The sequence below is a fragment of the Zea mays genome, chromosome 4 (genome assembly GCF_902167145.1).
Source record: "Zea mays cultivar B73 chromosome 4, Zm-B73-REFERENCE-NAM-5.0, whole genome shotgun sequence".
Lineage (NCBI taxonomy): Eukaryota > Viridiplantae > Streptophyta > Magnoliopsida > Poales > Poaceae > Zea > Zea mays.
Genome location: NC_050099.1, coordinates 212,141,318 through 212,149,832, shown reverse-complemented (window position 1 = coordinate 212,149,832; position 8,515 = coordinate 212,141,318). Strand labels below are relative to the sequence as shown.

Sequence of the window (8,515 nt, the reverse complement as noted above, 5' to 3'; positions counted from 1 at the left end):
ACACAATTATTAAACGAACCATAATATTCAGGAAGTTCAGAATGATCAGAATTCCATACCATCTAGGGCTGCAAGAAGTGCACTCTTGATAAGTTCCAGGAACTCTTCAGAACTTGAAGGCATTCAGAGATGGCAACCATCAAGTCCAGGATTAATTAATAGCACATCACACAAGATCAACACACTATCTTGCCATCCAAAAGAAAAAATGTTGTGCTTATGATTATCATTGAATGATGTGCCAAATCTAGGCAATTATTTTTCCTCTATTTCTATTTTGTTGTCTGCTTTGAAATAGACAAAGGTGAGAATTTAGCAAGGTCCCTTCGTTGTCGTGTATTCTTTTTATTCCGAAAACATATTATCTTTTTCAATCTATTTAGGTTCGTTGGGTATGGCCTAGAATTCACATTATCACATATGAAGGTAACTTCCCACATCAAATGGACTAGGATAGAGTTCCATGATCGAAATATACTGAGCAAATGGACTAGACTTACATGCGAGATCCACTGCGGCCACATAAACAGGCAGCTCTTGCACACCGTCTCCTCCGCCATCTATAGATGGCCAAACGGGCGGCCCGGCCCGGCACGGCACTGGCACGGCCAGGCACGGCACGGTTAGGGCACGGCCCGTTTAGCACGATTATTAACCGTGCCGTGCCGGCCCGGCACTAGTGCCTGAACCCAGGCCCAGGCACGGCACTAAGGGTCCTTAGCCATGCCGTGCCGGCACGGCAGGCACGGCCAGCCCATAGTGCCAGGGCCGGCCCGGGCACTACACCAAAAAACACACAAAACCACATATAATTCACAAACACACAGTTAAACATACTAAAATACCTAATACTGAGCTGTTTAGTGCAATGGCTGCCTCATTAAAAACCTATCTAGGTAAAAACTCACCCTTGTGAGAAAACCCTAGATAGGAAAAAAGAGTACAGCCCACAGCTCATTTAGTGTTCTTACAGTCATTGTTTACAGTGTACAGTTTAGTTACAGGCACATCAGCAGAAATATGATCAAACTAGCTAAAGAAGATCAGTCTTCGACATGTGGTTGTGGATCAGTAGGTGTCTGAGATTGAGATGCATGAGAGGACCCTGGAGTGTCAACTGGAACTTGTTCATCATCAAGATATAGATCAGAGAATGAGTCTTCAAGTTCTTTGTTCTCAACAGTGTGTTGGGTCCTTGCATTCCCTTCCTCCCAGTCCTTGATGCAGGTCAGCATCTCGACCATCTCCGAGGTCAGTCGACGTCGACGCTCCTCGATAATCCTGCCAGTGAGACTGAAAGCACTTTCTGATGAAATGGTAGAGACAGGCACAGTTAGTACATCCTTAGCCAACATAGAAAGAGATGGGTAGGTCAGCTTGTGATCCTGCCACCATGTCAACAGATTAAAGTCATCATCATACTTCTGGACAGTATCACTATCCAAATATGCTGATAACTCAGAACTAGCCCCAAGGGATGCACAATTTCTTGCTGCTTGCAGCAAAGCACTAGCTGAAGTGTGTCTAGAGAGAGAAGCAGATGGAGTGGGGTTGGAAGAAGAACATGTTCCACCAATTGGGGTTGAAAACAAATCATCATCATCATCATCACCATATATCATACCCCAGTTAGTCCTTTTCTTACCAGTCCTTGTTGATTGTGAGGGTCTAACTGAGGGCACTGCACCAAACTTAGCTTCATACTTGTTAAATACCTCAGTTAATTGTGCTCTTACAAGAGTTAAATAACCAGAGTAATCATGGTGTGTGACACCAGCTAAAATAGATAGAACTCTATTGAAGCCCCTCAATTTAGCTCTAGGATCAAGAATGAATGCAAATGAATAGAGAAGTGGAATATCCCTCCAGTACTTAAGGAACTTAGTTTGCATAGGAAAGACAACAGTTCCAAGCAATCTATCATGTTCATATGAATTTAGATGTTTAGCAATCTGAATTATATGATGCATCATCAATGAAGATGTTGGATAGTAGACACCAGATAGAACACAGGTTGAGTCATAAAATAGTTCAAGGAATACCAGGATTTTTTCAGCAACATACCAGTGATCATCAGACAAAAGCAACATACCAGTCCTATTATCCTTTTTTCCAATTCCCATGCAGAATTAACATAATGTACAACAACACTCAAGTAATCCTCTTTAGCATTCCCAGACCATATATCAGATGTCACAGCAACAGAAGAAACAGAATTTGTAAATGTTTCAAGAAGCTTAGTGTAACGCCCCGAATTTTGCAGTTGAATTTTTTCTTTTCTTAACTCGCCAAATTCGGGCGTTACCTTTTCTTTTTCTTTTGCCCTCGCTAAACCTTGACCTTTTCCAAAGTTCTAGCGGGATTCGGTTTGGATTTCCCGTGTAAGAAAACCCTAAATACTTTATGTTGTTTGATGCACCATGCCGAACCTTGCATTTCTTTCGATTGCTTTGAAAGTGCAAATGCATTCATGTAGAAAGATCGGATTTCGAAAATGAGGAGAAGATCTTTTCTTTCTCTTTTCTCTCTCTCTTTCTCTCTCCTCTTTTTCTCTCTCTCCCGCGCCGTGGGCCGACCCCGGTCGGCCCAGCCGCCCCTGGCGCCCCCCCCTTGGGCCCAATTGGCCCATGCCGCCCCCCCACCTCCCCTTTTTCCCCAATTCTTTCTCCCTCCCTCTCATTTTCTCTCATTTTCTCTCCCTCACCCTAAGCCGCCGCCGCCCCTACCCCCTGCCCTAGCGCCGCCCCTCCCCGTCGCCGATCGGCCGCCCCGCTCGGCCGCCCCGCTCGGCCGCCCCGCCCCGTCCCCGTCGCCGGTGAGCCCCCTCCCCCTCCCCCCCTCTCCTCCCTCCCCATTTCCCCCTCCCCTTTCCCCTTGTCGCTCGGCGCCATGGCCGCCGCCATGGCCGGCTCGGCCCGCCCCGCCCGGCCGCGCCCTGGCCGGCTCGGCCAGCCCCCGGCCGTGCCCCCCGCCGGCGCGCCCCCTGGCCGCCCAGCCGTCCGCCCGCCCGGCCCCTTGGTCGCCTGGCCGCCCTGGCCGGCGCGCCCCCTGGCCGCCTTGGCCGCGCGCTCGCCTGGCCGCTTGGCCGGCTCGGCCGCCTGGCCAGCCCGACCCCCCCCCCCCCCGCCGCGCGCTCGCCTGGCCGCCGGTTCAACCGGGCCGGCTCAGCCGCCCCGCCGCCCAGCTCGCCGCCCAACCGGCCGGTTCAACCGCCCCCCCCCCCCCCTCTGTTTTTTTTATTATTTTTCTTCTTTATTTTATTTTATTTACTTTCTGCGATCATAGCTATTTTATTTTAGGTAGGCTAATCCTTGTTAACGTTATTGAAATATGAAGCTTAATTTAAAATTCCGTTATGCTAATTGATTCATGTAGTTAATTGTTTATCTCGTGCGATGTTGATCAACTTAAAATGATTAGGTTCCCACTAGTGCATATAACCGAATTCTTTTGTTAAGAACCAATTGTAATTGATCGTTAGTGCATAAGATTTAACCCCCTGCGAAACCCTTTCCCGTTTCTTTCTAACCATAACAAATGCAATGTCAAATGTCATACTTGATGCATATTCGCTTTACTTGTTCCCTTGTATGGTGTACTGTTCTTTTGTATTAAATATGTGGATGTATGTATGTTTGCGCTCGCATAGAGAACGATCCGGTTGAAGAGCCCGAGGAACCCGCAGGAGAAGCCCCTGAGCAGCAGTCGTTTGGTGGAGGCAAGTGTCCTTTGACCTATCTCTGTCCTATTCATTATTTAATTCACCCCCCGCTTTACACATTTATGCCTAAGGATTGACTAGTTTTGTTATCCATGTCCTTGTTTACCTATCTGGGTTGGATTATTACTGTTTAGCTTTATGCTATTGCTCAACTTTAATCAATGAACATGATGTGATTATCTATGATACGCTGTTTTCCCTTCTCTTATGATGATGTGATACTTGTGGTCTTCAAGGGGGCTCGAGCGGTTTCTCGAGTGCCTCTCCGTAAGGACCTGTTCTATGGATGACCGCCCGGGAAAACAGTGCAACCATGAGGGTGGAATGGGGTGCCCTTAGCTGAATAATTAGAGGATCCGGGATGTAGTTCACTTAGCCGTCGTGCCGTCAATGGGGCTCGGTGTATGCGGCTCGCTCTGCCAAGTTTGGGTTCGCCCCTTGGGGAGGAGTGTGGTGCATTTAGGAAACCTAACGGGTGGCTACAGCCCCGGGGAATCTTTGTAAAGGCTTCGTAGTGAATCCCTGGCCATTCACCTTGGGAGTGAATAAGGGTCTTGCAAGCCCGGGCCAGAGAGGGAATCACGGCTTGTGGGTAAAGTGCACAACCTCTGCAAAGTGTTTGAAAACTGATATATCAGCCGTGCTCACGGTTATGAGCGGCCAAGGGAGCTCCAGAGATTAGTGGTACTTGATCAGAGATACTTTGGTACAGGTGGATATGAGATCGATGATTCTGGTTATGATTATGGTGCTGGTAAGTGGTACTCTTTCCGTTTGGAAAGGAGTACATTTGGGTTAATAACTTGGGTTCATGCTAAAACTTGGCTTTCTACTAGTAAGTAATAATCTGACCAACTAAAAGCAACTGCTTGACTTATCCCCACATAAAGCTAGTCCACTACAGCCAAACAGGATACTTGCTGAGTATGTTGATGTGTACTCACCCTTGCTCTACACACCAAACCCCCCCCCCCTAGGTTGTCAGCATTGCAACCACTGCTCAGGCGAAGATGAAGCTGTGGAAGGAGACTTCCAGGAGTTCCAAGATTACGACGAGTTCTAGGTGTGGGTTAGCGGCAACCCCCAGTCGGCTGCCTGTGAAGGCCGCGGTTATCTACGTTTCTTTTCCGCACTTTGATTTATTGTAAGACCTATATGGACGTCTCAGACGTATGATGTAATCGACTATTTCCCTTATTAATACTATTTTGAGCACTGTGTGATGATGTCCATATTATGTAACTGCTGTGTACGTGAATAACTGATCCTGGCACGTACATGGTTCGCATTCGGTTTGCCTTCTAAAACCGGGTGTGACACTTAGCACGTGAATCATTGTAATACTTTTTAATATCTCTAGTGGTTGTTTGCCTAGAGACAGCAGAAAATCTAGGATTATGAGCCTTTTTAATGTACTCTTCAAAAGCAGATGATTCAGCCAAGCAAATAGGTAGATCAAGCCTACTTATCAAACGACACATCTCAGACCTAGCAACATCAGCATTGTACTCCCACAATCTAGCACTACCATCAGGATTAAACTGGAGCAGGGACTGGGCAAAGGCATTTCTGCCATGCTTTAGTTTGCATGCAGTTCTATGCCTATTAAGATGACCAGTGCCACCAGAAGATTTAGCAGACAAAACACACTTGCAAACTTTGCACTTAGCCTGACACCTCACCCTCACACCATCAACAACCTTATATATTTTGTCAAAGTCATTCCAAACATCAGATGTGGAAGCTCTATTTCTTACCCGAGAACTAGTAGGTGTGTCTGCCTCAACATCGGCCACAACATTGTCAGGATCTATGTTGATGGGCTCCGCCGCCGTTGAAGGAACAACAGCCTCACTGCCACCAGTTTGGGCAGGCACGCTGTCGTCGTCGGCCATCAAGCACAGATCACAGAGCACAGGCCACCAGATTAAGAACTTACCAAAGCCGGAGCACCAGATCGGTCCCTCACGGCTAAAATCACAGAACAATAGAGTAGATTAGGGTTTGAACCAACACAGATCACAAATACAAGCACTGGATTAAGGACTTACCAGAGCCGGAGCACCAGATCGGTTCCTCACGGCTAAAATCACAGAACAATAGAGTAGATTAGGGTTTGAACCAACACAGATCACAAATACAAGCACTGGATTAAGGACTTACCAGAGCCGGAGCACCAGATCGGTTCCTCACGGGCGGCTCAACTCACAGAACACAAGGTAAAGTATAGTAGATTAGGGTTTGAACCAACACAGATCAGAAATACAAGCACTGGATTAAGCACTTACCAAACCCGGAGCCCCAGATCGGTTCCTCACGGCGGCTACAATCAGAGAAGGTATTATAGTAGATTAGGGTTTAGGGTTGGTACACAGATCACAAGAACAAGCACCGGTTACGATACACAGATCACAAGAACAAGCACCAGATTAAGAACATACCAGAGCCGGAGCACCAGATCGGTCCCTCACGGGCGGCTAAAATCACAGAACACAAGGTAGTAGAGTACATTAGGGTTTAGGGTTCAAACACAGATCACAAACATAGATCACAAGAACAGATCACAAGAGTAGCTTACCAAAGCCGGAGCACCAGATCGGTCCCTCACGGGTACAATCACAGAGCAAGAAGGCAGTAGAGTAGATTAGGGTTCGGGGTTCAAGCACAGATCACAAGAACAAGCACTAGATTAGGAAGTCTCAACCTCGTCGGACCGTACCGGAGTCGGACCGTGAGGTGGAGCGGCGGAGTCGGACGGTGAGGAGGCGGCGGAGTCAAATCGCCCCCAAATCGCCAGGAGACGGAGAGACCGAGGGCGAGACCGCGAGAGACAACGGTGAGGACTTAGGAGGAGCGGTGGAGCACCGTACCGGAGTCGGACCGTGAGGTGGAGCGGCGGAGTCGGATGGTGAGGCGGTGGCGGAGTCTGAATCGCCCCCAAATCGCCAGGAGACGGAGAGACCGAGGGCGAGATCGCGAGAGACAACGGGCGAGGCGAGAGAGTGAGAGTGTCTGACGAGGCGGGCCCAGAGGAGAGGGGGGACAAGATATTTGTGTATCCTATAGCCATGCCTAACCGTGCCTGGGACATAATCGTGTCGTGCCTGTGCCGGCCCAGCGTGCCTGGCGCTCGGCCCAGGCACGGCACTACCTGTCGGGCCGTGCCGGCACGGGCCCGGTACCAACCGTGTCGTGCCGTGCCCAGGCACTACGGGCCGTGCCGTGCCCAGGGCCGGCCCGATTAGCCCGGCACGGCTGGCCATCTATACCGCCATCTGACTCATCCACTGCATGCATTCAACCTACAGGTCAAAATTCATCCCACATCACGCGACGAGAAGGCAGTTGTGTGTCGTAGTACCTAGGATCTCGAGATTGACAAAAGAGGAGTTGAACTCGGGTCACACATCGAGACGCTGGAATCGTCGCTCAGCCTCGTCGCCACTAGAACCGTGGCGAGGAACAGGAGCGAGGTGGCTCGGCCTGTGCAGGGGTGTGCCCATGCGGGGCGGGGCGAAGCTCGATGCCTCGGCTGGGGGTGGGCCCGTGACTCCGTGGGAGGAGCTCGGCTGCTCGGCGTCCGCGGAGATGACCTTGGTCTGCCAGTGCAGGTGGGCGGCCTAGGCGGAGCTCGGGTCAGTGGTGGCTCCACCTGAGCGTGGGCAGGTTCAGACGAAGCTGGAGGCCGAATTTTTTGTATTTTGGCCATTTTTCGGAAAAAACACGTTTGGACACTAGAAAATTTTAATTGCATTTTAATTTTTTAGGGTCCAAACATGTTTTTTTCCGAAAAATGGCCAAAATACAAAAAATTCGGGCTGGGAGGCGGACGAGGGCACTATCGGCTGGCGCCGACGGCTCGGAGCGATGGAACTCGTAGGCACGGTCGCGCTCGCGCCTCGCGTGGAACAAAAGCCTAGGGTTTTTTTGGCCGCGATGCCTGATCTGATCTTATGGCCGGGCCATGAGCAACCAGAGCCAAATCAGTAGACCGGTAGATGGTTAGGGATTTCTCTAATTAAAGAGAGCCGAGAGCCCAGGCTTCTAATACATAAACATAATCTCTCTATATATATAATACCTAGAGTAATGCCAAACATTTTAATAAGTGCAACACAGTGACAACAAGATAAAATAAATATTTTAATAAATAAAACGATATGAAGTGGTCTAAAAGACTTTGTATTGTTGTTCAATTCCTCACTTTACACATTTTTGCGCAATTTATTCCCAACTACTATGTTTTAGTTAAAAATAAAAAAAGCACATTTGCAAAATTGGTTAAGTACCAAAATTAATCTACAGATACGGTTTTGCAATGCATGTAAATGTTACAAACATTCTAGTTACTCTACGCATACGGCTGCAACACATGGTAAATGTTGCTATGATTGTATTTACTCTACCCATACGGTTTGCAATGCATGTTAAACACTGCTAGTATCATTGTAATTCAACGGATGTAGGTTGCAACGCATAACAAGTGTTGTAACCTAATCACTTCCAACACATATAACTATATGTTACCAGGTATACGTTGCTATAGGGGGGTTTGTTTTGTAGTGGGCCGTCACTCCGTGTTGCCCTCCAACTTTGGTATAATCCTTCACTCATCCATTATTTGCCAAAGGGATAAAGAGTTTGAAAAGGGCTTATATTTCACTCACAAGTATCCGTTTTTGGCGATTTATGCCAAAGGGGGAGAAAGTATTAGCCCAAAGCAAAAGGACCGCACCACCACCAATTTCAAAAAATGTAGTCTTTTCAATTTGTATTAAAAAAGTTTTTAAATTG

At 48.2% G+C, this 8,515-nt stretch overlaps 1 pseudogene; it reads left to right on the top strand.

The window, feature by feature from the left end:
- Positions 1-500: 500 nt before the first annotated feature.
- LOC103655889 (uncharacterized) lies at positions 501-8,201 on the top strand (annotated as a pseudogene).
- The last annotated feature ends 314 nt before the right edge of the window (positions 8,202-8,515 follow it).